This window comes from Adelges cooleyi, unplaced genomic scaffold, assembly GCF_023614345.1.
Source record: "Adelges cooleyi isolate 19-005CV unplaced genomic scaffold, UGA_ACOO_1.1 ACOO_flye_CR_arks_rails_tigmint_CR_PRNA_23, whole genome shotgun sequence".
Taxonomy (NCBI): Eukaryota; Metazoa; Arthropoda; class Insecta; order Hemiptera; family Adelgidae; genus Adelges; species Adelges cooleyi.
Window position 1 is genome coordinate 17352416 of NW_026095893.1, and position 9601 is coordinate 17362016.

General features: G+C 34.7%; 1 long non-coding RNA gene across 1 annotated transcript in view; it reads left to right on the top strand.

Moving 5' to 3' along the window:
- Nucleotides 1-8142, top strand: part of LOC126835549 (uncharacterized) — a 22920-nt gene extending 14778 nt beyond the window's left edge. The window contains exon 3 of the long non-coding RNA XR_007685220.1: nucleotides 7959-8142. This is a non-coding gene — a long non-coding RNA (uncharacterized LOC126835549). The remainder of the gene's footprint in view (nucleotides 1-7958) is intronic.
- Nucleotides 8143-9601: the final 1459 nt, after the last annotated feature.

Consider the following 9601-nt stretch of genomic DNA (forward strand, 5'->3'; position numbering starts at 1 on the left):
TGTGTGTTTGGTAGTATTCGCATGGATTGCATTTACATAATATTATAATATGCACGGTGAGTGTCGAGGCTAATAAAAAAAAAACCGGCTAGAATTTCAGACAATTTTTTTCTAGCCAAAATGTTCATGGAATTTTTTTTAAATCCGTTATTATAATTTTTTTTTTCTTGTGGTCGACTTACATTTTTTTTTTTATAAGTAAACGACTAGAAACATGTGCACGCGATTAACAACGGGTACAAAAGGTTAATAATGGCGGACGCTTCGCATGAGTCAACCGCAATATTGCCAAAGGTAAAAATCATCTTGTACTCAGGCATGTGTAAAATGTATGAAAATAATATTATAATACAGCCGAATTGAAAATCACTTCGGTTTGGATATAATGCACATTAAATTACATTACCGGCGTCGTTCGATAAACGCAAAAACGTGATCTCTATACCTAGGTCTTCTTTTGCTGCGATCGGTATAAATTCTGAAATTGGTTTTCACTGTAAGTATAGTTGCATAATATTTATTATACAATTTTCCACTTCTTGAATTCAATCCGGAGCACTACTAGGTCCAAACAATATTCTAGCGTCAATCAATAATTTGTAAAAAAAACGTAAGTAAATAGATTGCGTTTAAGGGGAGGGGATGTGGTCTTTTTTGACGTTTTAGAGTTTAGACCATGAAGCCAGACAAAATTTAGACTACTTAGGATGGTCCGATTTCAATTCTGTAAAGGTATAATAGATCTTTGGCAACTTTACCTAAAAGTAGGTTATGTAGAAGACAGATTTTTTATTTTTTGCTTTTTTAATGTAAAAAAATTGAGTTTTAATACTTAAAAAAATGCAAATTTAATTTGTTTAATTACAAGAAAACTACATTTATTAATGAAAATCGGCTTCCTACATAACACAGTAAATCAGCCAAAGAACTCGAGTGTCTTTACAGAATTAAAATTGGACCATCCTATGTAGTCGAAATTTGTCTGGCTAGAAACAATTATTTAAATTAAAAATAATACATTAAAGCTTATAAAAATTAACCTGTAAATTAATCGACATTGGTCAAAATGTATTAAAACCTCTTTTTTCCCCTAAATATAAAACTCCTTAAAAACAGACCGCATGCAATTCCGTCAACGTGTGAACGCATAAGGAGAAACGTGTAGGCAATTTGTATGCGCGTTGGCTGTTTGACGCTCAGGAAATTTGTGATGGGCAATACTAACAACGTTGTCGAATTAGTCGTTGTTGTCATGTTAATTAACAACAATTTTAACACCGAAACACATATTTGAAATAGTTGTAAGGGCGTGTTAGAAATTATCCGGTTATTGCACGAAGGCCTTCGGTGGTGTAGCTGTCAAGCGACCTAAAGGTGTTGGTTAGGTGTAGTAACATTACGCTAATAACATTTTTAAAACTAATATGTTTTCTATTTCGAAAAATTATTCTTTTAATAAGCGTTTGCCAGTGACGACGCCAGCCATAGTTTTTCTATGGTGGAGCCAATTGCCAAAGTCTTATAATATATAACATTTAGCATTTTCAATTTCTCAAATTTGGGTGGCAAACATGCACACTGTCCAAATTAGTGCCGGCTCTGCGGGTTTACTTTGAGCCAATTTATCACCTCAAAAATGAATGTTAAAACATGTTATTGGTCCATATAACGGCTAAAGCTAAAATTTTGTTTTTTTCCCATTATATAGTAATATTGTAGTGGTGGTTATTATTTTTAAAATTTTTTTTTACATGGCGGATAACAAAAAAAAAAAAATATTTCATTCAAATTTGTTACTTTAATTAAAAATTAAAACGGTTTTTGAACTCGACCGTTTAAAGCTTATCGGCCGTGCACGCACCGAACACAAACATCATCGTCCACACGTGGCCGTTTTTGCATGCACGCGCTCGCCGGTCTCGAAGCTTTCTTTATGTTTTTTATTTGTTTGTTCTGTGATTTTATTTTTTATTTTCAACCATTGCCGAAATTTGCACAGTGCAAAACCACAAAACAGCTGTGCGCGGTATAGACACGGCGGCATGTAATATACACACACACACACATGACGGGCTTGGCATATACACAAAGGTTCGACGACCTCTCCATAGTTGGCGATGATATTCGCGAGGACCGGCGGCGGTCGCGGTGTTTTATTTTTTTTTTTGCGGAGAAGGCGGTGGCGTGCCGAGAAATCTCTAGCCTGTGTAATAATATATAATATAATATGCTCAAGTGTTTCTATGATGTATGCGTACGGGCCACACATATATGTAACCGTGTGTCTATGACCGGACTTTTAACGCACACTATGCACGTTTTGGCCTTATAAAGTACATTTTTTTGACCTAACACCTAAAAGGAATCGCGCAAAAGTTATCCCGGGCCCAGACACCAAACCCACATCGGTGTACCCACAAAATGACCAATCAATTTATATTTTCCCTCCGGTCACGTAGGACTAATCATACAACAGACGGTACGAATTATACGCTGGGCGGAACCGTGAGAGAAAAAAAAACACATAGGAAGTTAGTGTAAGAAAAGAAACGCGGACGGATGAATTTATACTTGGACGTTATTTAGTCAGCACACGTAACGTTCCAAAATTGTAAACCGTAATCATATAAAAAAAAATAGACCACACATTTTTGCTTCTGCAATTTCCAAGACGATGCAAACGGATCCTACGGCAGATAAATGTTTAGCTGTTGTATTATAGTCTAAGGTCAGGCGAACAATGAGGGGGTTACCGTTTGTTCCATTGACGGAATGGTATCGTGATCGACCCATGGAGATTAGAAAACTATCTCCCTCAAATGGATACATAAAGTTATTCGAGCAATTTTACCCATTAAGTATTAGACACAGTATGCAGGCAAAAGTCACCAGACCATATCCTTATCAATGTGTCGTTTTTAATCTGGCTTCGCGAAGTCGAATGCTCTCCTTAACTACTAACTTAAATATTTTTAAATTTTATTTTACTTTATTGTACAATGCTTTTTTATAATTAAGATGCGTAGGTACAGAACGCGACCCCAATGTCCATTGTTGGGATTTAAAAAACACTTACATCGTTAGCAGTTGTAAATCGGATACGAAAAACAACAATGTTGTTAATTGGTCCGGGTTTTTAATTAAAACCTATATTGTTTTCTCAGTGTACATGTGCATACACGAAGACCTGACGTTTTTGTTCACTCCCAACCTAGGAAACGTCTTGTTTCCGGTTGAGTACACTATAAACGTGCGTGTCCGCGAAAAAAAAGCTAATGACATTTTTTGGCCACGTTACTACTGCATGTATAATACACGTGTATGATGAATGTTACTGTTATGATACAATAATATAAATACATATTGTATTTTATATTATGTATTGCGTTCAACGACATTTCGACAAATGATTCCCAACAGGACAAGATGTATACACAATATACCTAACCCTAACATTCCAGGATAATGTAAAGTCACACATACATATATACTATTTAAAAAGGGCAAACGTTGGACTTCCCGTATAATGTAATATGCCGCGCATTATACGATATTGTATTTATGCCACTACGACATGTATATTTCGCGCACGTCGCATTTTTTTTTAGCTTTTCCTGTTAATCAAGATGTACGTTTTCACGTTTCTATATTAGAAAAAAAAAAATCCTTATGGCCACCGTCTAATGGCATCCGCCATTCAATTTGTGCTTGTGTGTGTATGGCGATGTCCCGCCTATTCTCTTTTGATCGACCACATTAATCGTGTAACTGTAATGTTTTATACGATTTGAAGCTAGTTTTTTTTTTACGTTATTTATATTTCTAGTTAACATTTAGTTTTTTTTTTCAAATTAGGGGGGACACACCTGGGAAATTCGTTATCTATTAAATAAAATATATTTTTATTTATTATCGCTAAGTCTGGGTCTAATTGTACGATACGTCATCGGTTTTCACCGTTAATTATATTTTACTAGCAAAAAATGTTACTTGAAACTAATATAAATTGCCCAAAAATACATTCTGGTAGGTATTTTCTGTGGGGCTGTGTTAACCAGTTTTAAATGTGTTCACTTATTATTAACTTGTGGCGCGTAACAAACATACAATTCTAAAAATGTATTTATCAATAAAATGTATTTTCTCTGTTAATTATAAATATTTTTTTAGTAAATAATTAAACACTTGCGGGTTATTTTCAAAGTACATTTGGTGTTACTTTTTTTTTGTTACCTTTACACCATTGTGTTGTTAATGAACACTAATTGAATGCAAATAATTATTCGAAAAAAAAAAATGTTATCCAAACCACCCGGCGGCAATTTAAAAAAGAGTGAAGCGCTTAATAATATTATTATGCAAATTATAATATACAGATAAATAGATATGATATCCGCGAAACTTACCCGTCCGTATTTTAATGATGTCTTGTTACGGCCCATGCGGTTTCCGCCTAGGTAGGTAGTACACGTGTACGCATTTTTAGGATGTACAATATTTTATACTATTATTGAAAGTAGAAAATATCGATCGTTTTGTCCGAATCTAGATCACATCGAACCGGCGTTTGCGGCGAACGTTATTTTTTTCTACACGAAGTATGAATATTATTAATTTTATCAATTCAAAATTGATGACGTTTTTGTATTTAAACGATGAACCGTTTGCCAATTTTAAAAATACACCTACTTGTTTATTATTAAACATATTAAATAAATATTCCTTTGAGAATAGTATTTTTAAGCTATTGGAATTGAAAAAAATCATGATTTCCATTACGATTCTATGCTATGTTAATTTGTTAAGTGAAATATTTATTTTTAATAATAACTTATATGTTAGGTTAGGAGTACAGAAGGACTAAAGCTTGTGAACAATTAATTACTTTTTTTTCTCATTTGCTGGGTTAGAGCATGAATGAACCACCTTATACTACTATAGTACACACTCTGTATTACAACACTCAGTAACTAATCTTCTTATTTTTCAGATTATTATCAACCCTCGTATAGGCCTTTGTTATGACTTTTTTTTGTGTACAGGTTTAATGTATAGTTGTCAGCTCTAGATTAACTACCATTACAGTTTGAACGGTAAAAGTACATTAAAATTGGTCTTAAATTGAGTCTCTATAATAATGTAATTATGGGTTAGCACAGAATTTTTTTATTAGTTGATATTTAGCGGTAAATTCAAATATTACACATGTGTTGTATTAAATTAAATATGGAGTGATTATATTATTAAAACATACGCAGTTTTTAATTAATTATTTATAAATGAAACTTATAATAATTCATAGTACTATATTTTTATTGTTTTCTATGCAGATATTATTTAAAAATTGTTTTATTAATTATATTAAAGGTAATTTAAGTATATCTGCACATGTACTACAATAGATAATACTGTTGGTAAAGTTTATCTTTCAAATGACGACTATTTTACATTTTATGAAAGAGATACGTGTTTTAAAATAATTAATTTCCCAAGTATGAATTAATGTTAAATCCGTGTTAGTTTTTAAGTTTGTCCTATATTTCTAAGTGGAAATTGTTTACTCTAGTATAAGTGTATAATTATATATGTGTTATGAATTTTATTAGTACGTGCTGTGCTAAAAAATATACACGCATTTATGTTATAGTAAATGTTATATTTATAAATCTTGAACAATAGCTTCAAAATAGAAATTCGAGTCTCTAACAATCCATGACATAAATCATGGTTTTAACTTTTATTTACTTTTTTCTTTTGTACATTACGGTCCATTGTGTTATCGGTAGATATTTGCGTTCTCCGACAAATACACATTCAATTAACTTACCGTTTTGTCCCTTATCCTAATGTTGTGTGTTTGACGCGGCTGTGAAAAGATCAAAATCTTCCTCTAGTTTTTCTTTCTTACATTTTTCTCTTATTATTGGTGTCGGAGTTTCGATTGCGATTTATATTTTATTTAATTGTCAATTCTGGCGAATAACGCATTATTTTTCGTCATTCAGTTCCCGTTGTTATTTTTTTTTTAACACGAGTCTTAGAGAATAAACTGATAAGCGGTGCTGTACGCAAAACGGGCAACCGATTTTTATGCGGGTTCCCGCTGGCAACGGAGGTACCCTCGTCATAGTCCGTGGACGGGCGGACGGTGAACTACGGCGAGGGTGCCACCGTTGCCAGCGGGAGAATCCAGCGTAAAATCGGTTGCCGTTTTTGTGTATGTCACCGCGCTTACCTGTATACGGTATTCTAAAATCAATGACCGCGTCAACACCGTTCGGTGTGTGGCCCCACGTGGAACACTTAAGTTATGACGTCACCTAATTTCGGCAACACGATCCTCGGCTCGTGTGAAACACGGCACCCGGCTCTTCAAGGTTTATCTATATCATATTATAAACCTTGTCGGTGGCTACCGTTATCCACCTATTTGTTAATATTATATTGAACACTCCTACCGGTCGCGGTGCCACGGCGTGTGTGTTGCTATATTATTATGTAGAACGGTTTTCGTTTTCGGTATCTTCGGTTTCTTTTGTTTTTACGGCGATGTAATAAAAATCTAGTAATAAAGCTAAAAAAAAATAATAAATAGGTAAATTCGATAGTCTCGCAAATTTTGTCTTTTGTGGACGTCGACGATCGCAGCGTGACAACATTAAAAATAACGATTAAATTTAAACGACCGGTTTGAAAAAATAATAATTTTAATATCTTTCGTCGACCCACATTTCGAGCGGATCACTTTGAAAATGGATAAAAAATCACAACACTTTCGGCCGCAACTCTGGCCTTGTTGATGATCTACGGTCGTCGTCAACGTCCTACGTCGTTGTGTCTTCTCCGGTGGCGTCCGATCGGCGATCAGTCAGCGCGCGCGCTATCGTCCCAAGGTCGCACGTGGTGGCGTGGCGGTTGCTTCGCGCGGTCACCAAACCCGAAGTGCCGGCGGAAGGCTTTCTACCGCCCGCGCGCTCTTCAGCGGCCGCGGTTATACGCGAAATCCGCGCGCGCTACTGCCATTGCCGCACACGCCAAACGGAGTTCAACGTTTGCACGCGATAAGCACATGCCGTTTTTTAAAATAACGGTTAGTTTAGATGTTATCTTTCTTAAGTTAGTTTATATGCGATTTTTCATAAAATATGAATTTAGAGCCCGAAATCCACTGTGTAGTGTATATGCAGTTATGAGAATACGTTAATGATTGCCACCCCATAGATAAAAAGGTCTTCACGTGCTGGTTTTTTTGTAACTTAGTTAAACCGGAAATCTTTGAATTTCATACTGGTGGTCTTCGGTCGGCAAAAGGCTGATTTAGTGTAAATTAAATTTTAAATTTTCACGATAATTGTGTAACTAATAAATGATGATGTATACATTTTAGTAACCACGGTTGTTTAGTTCGAACTATCGTGTATACTGACTTTTAATTAAAGAGAATCGGTCTGTTGCGAGAAAACTAGCAAAAAAAAAAACAATAGGCACTGGCATTGTAATTTTCCATCGAATAATAACAAGTTCTGAGAGTCCTGGTAGCCCCGTCGTAAACTGTATAGTTCGCTTACGATTTTCGTTATTAAAAATTAAAACCTTACTTGTGGTGAGGGGGGGGGGGAGTAAAGTCGGAGACACAGCCTGAAGCACTTACCAAATTGTGTGGGCCAAAAAATATAATCAACTCGGAGAGACTTTCCAAGTTGTTCGTATCCGCGTGGACAATTTTTAAATCAAAAATATCGTAACTACTTTTGAATTTTAAACGCAAACGCTTAATCATACTGTATAACGGTTAGGTTAGGTTAGGTAACGATATTTTTAAAAAAACTTAAACGGTCCAACTCGTCTTGTAGACGGTGGGCGAGGATCAACGACACCCAAACACCCTTATTGTTGTTAGTGATATTTTTCGCATGTAATCTAACGATTTTTTTATTATTATTTTTTTTTTTTTACAGTAACAACGAAGGGAGGAGACGACTATAAGAACGCCGGCGGCCTCTTCGAGTAGTAGGTCGGTCATACACGTGCCGTGACTGGTTTGAGAGCAGAAAATTTGCAATGTCAATGGTGTGTATACACACGCGCACGTTCACTATGTTTGGCAACACGTGTACGCATACAGAGCGAATTTTTGCCCACTTCGTATGGTATGTATATCCGCCTAATAAATAATAACAAGAGAGAAAAATTGTAATCATTTTTTTGTGGTTGCAAAAACCAAGTACGGACTGAGTTTGTCTAAGACTTGGCGACTTTGTATTTTGTGTTATTAGAATATACTGTCCAGTTTTTTTTGTGTACGGGGTTGGTGCATTGCAAGACGTGTAAAATGAGATGTACATCATAATATCATAACGGTTCTGTCAATGTCGGCAATACAATGGGAGGCACGGGTCATGTTATGTAACGATTTTCGTATTATAATATTATACAGCCTAATCTATCTGTCGCGTGTATTGTACAGGTTATACAGGAGTGTTGAATAAACGAGGAAGAGCAGCCCGTTTGATTCACGAGATCATAAATATTATAATATTAAACGCACAACGGGTTTTCAACGGATTTCCTTTGGTAAATTTAATAGAATATTAAAAAAAATAATAGAAAGTGGATGCGCTTGAATGCGTTAACCGAAGAAATAGATTTTTCTTGGGAAAATATAACATGTTCAATAAATAGGTAAATAAATATTTTCTTAATTAGGTCGTGTTTACTATAAAAACAAACTGTTGATACGTTCTTGGCATGAATATATCAATAGGAATATTTATTTCAAATCCGTATCCTACCTACATTCCTGTATCAATTTTATTTTATTTTTTTAAATGTTCTAAAATAATTTTACAGTCAATTTGTTTGTCGCTGGCCGATTTTTTTTTTTAATATAATTATTTTACAGTTGAACAAATCAATCGTTTTGAATTTAAGGATATATTTTAGGATTCCGTCGGTGGTTCTTATTTTCTCTTCTTGAATTTTCATTTGATAAATTTCAAGCAACCAACATATCATTATAATATACTTTCAGGATAATTTTTCGTTGTAAATACCTAATATCGAATACCGTGTAGACTGTGTAGTGGATTAAAAATACAGATCCTAACACAGTGATGGTGCACTACGGGCAATCTATTTCGGTGACCGTATAATGCACGTTTCGTTCCGCTTTCATTAAATAATACCCCAACGGCAATAACGTTCAGCCTGCCGTTCACCTGTTTGAATTTATAACATCAAACAAAAATATAAAACCCCATTAGCTACATCAATAAATTTGTGTACATGATCATACACAGACAACTATTATACATATATGTATGACTAGTGTACACGATACTGGTATATGTCCGCTATGTACTCCATTATATTATGTTAACTGTTCGAGCAAGTCGTTGATTTTTCTTGTTTATATTATAGCCACTTGTTATTCAATTTTGATTTTTGGTTTTCAATCCGTATACCGTGGTGTCACCGAGGCAGACAAAACACAAGGTAATCTAAACGCGGCGGCCATCTTCTAAGGCTACAGATATAATAACGCATATAATACTAAATAGGTCTTTACAAAAGGGTCGTCACTTTTGTTTACAATATATCA